This window comes from Brassica oleracea, chromosome C4 (assembly GCF_000695525.1).
Source record: "Brassica oleracea var. oleracea cultivar TO1000 chromosome C4, BOL, whole genome shotgun sequence".
Taxonomy (NCBI): Eukaryota; Viridiplantae; Streptophyta; class Magnoliopsida; order Brassicales; family Brassicaceae; genus Brassica; species Brassica oleracea.
Window position 1 is genome coordinate 45540031 of NC_027751.1, and position 1587 is coordinate 45541617.

The 1587-nt window shown below is 49.3% G+C and overlaps 1 long non-coding RNA gene across 1 annotated transcript in view; it reads left to right on the forward strand.

The window, feature by feature from the left end:
* The window catches only part of LOC106337707, a 5788-nt gene that overhangs the window by 2471 nt on the left and 1730 nt on the right, over positions 1 to 1587 (forward strand). The gene's annotated exons all lie outside the window — the stretch shown is intronic.

Below are 1587 nucleotides of genomic sequence, written 5' to 3' on the forward strand. Positions count from 1 at the left end.
CCGACGATTTTTTCCCTCAGTATGTCGCTGTTTTCTTGTAGTGGAAGCTCCGTCTCGATCTGCCGGTGAAGACGACGTCTCGATCCGCCGGTGAAGACGACGTCTCGATCCGCCGGTGAAGTTAACGGTATCTCGTCCACTTCTGGTCCTTGGGTTCAGGAAGATCGGGGAAGAGCGGAGGACTTGATCGGAGCGGCAATGGCGATCTCGGCGCTCGAGTCTTGTTCTTTCCCCAGTCTGGTCAAGCAGAAGTCACGAAGAAGACTAGGACAGAGAGAGACGCGAAGAAGCGACTGAGCTCCGACGTGAATGGCAGCAGATCTGTGGTTCCTTCTTGCGATGATTGAGTCTGGTTCCGCCAGTGAAACACAATTTCCTTACGATGAACTAGGTATTTCAAGGTCAAGCGAGAGAGATGCGAAGAACCCGTCGATGCCAAGCTACCGTCTCGTCAAAGCTGAAGGCTTGAAAGAGAGAAACAAAGCATCTGGTCGGTGAGGTTTGTTCACACGCCATTAGTAGAGCAGCTTCACTCTGGTCGTTGTGAGCTCTGTTGTAATCTTCACAAGAGAACAGAAGTGATGACGATAGCCTGCTGAGATCAAGTTTTGAGCTTTGTCTAGAACAAGTTTTGAGCTTCTACATCGTCGATCCCTGGTGGATGCTGATGGACCGGGACACAGACACCGCTTCTTCTCGCCATCAAGGCCCTGCCTCCTCGCTGAAGCTCTCGAGGCAAGTTTGCCGTAATTGGCAAAAGCTTCCCGTTGTATCAAAGCAATGGCGAGCAAACGTGCTTGACCCCCAGCATAATCTCGCCACAAGCAGTGGTGGAGTCAGTGACGAAATCCCATCACATTCCATTGAAAGTTGTTGCTTCTCTTTGTCAGCTTGTTCTGTGGTACACATAGCTCACCACCATCTCAGCTCAGATAGGAGCGATACATTGAGATTCTCTTTGTGAAGATTATCTTTTTGATGATGACGCTCTCAAGCTCCACAAAGGACAGCTTCTTGGCAACTTGAGCTCTGTTTTTCAAAGACTTGAGCTCCAACGTCAATAGACAGTCTGTGTTTCTTCTTCATCATGACTGATTTTGAGAAGTGGAGATTGCAACATCTCGCAAGGCATGCTCCAGCTTGTCACTGCCGCTGTTGTGATTCCACTCAGCTTCACAAGCTTGTTCACTGCTCAAGACTCATTCCAGTCGCCTCTCTCATCCGTCTTTAAGCTCGGCCTCGGACAGTAGCAATCACGTGATGACCTTGGTAGTAACGATCTGATCTCCGCACCCGGCTTCTTATGTTTCACCGCCATGACGTCTTCAAAAGCTCCGTCAACAGAAGCTTGTCGCCAAGTTCTCAAGACTCCGCACCGGCTTTGTTCTCGGCATTCATCTCATCTCGTCACTCATTTTGTATCTTCACCGAGGAGACACCATGATCAATAGAGAATACAGTGAGATGTCCATTGCCCGGCTAGAAAGTATGCACACGCCATTAGTGTCATCAAGGGATCATGGGAGTCACGAGGAAAGAGACAACAAGATGCGCAGTCACACGTTAAGCTTCAGATAAATCAAGTTC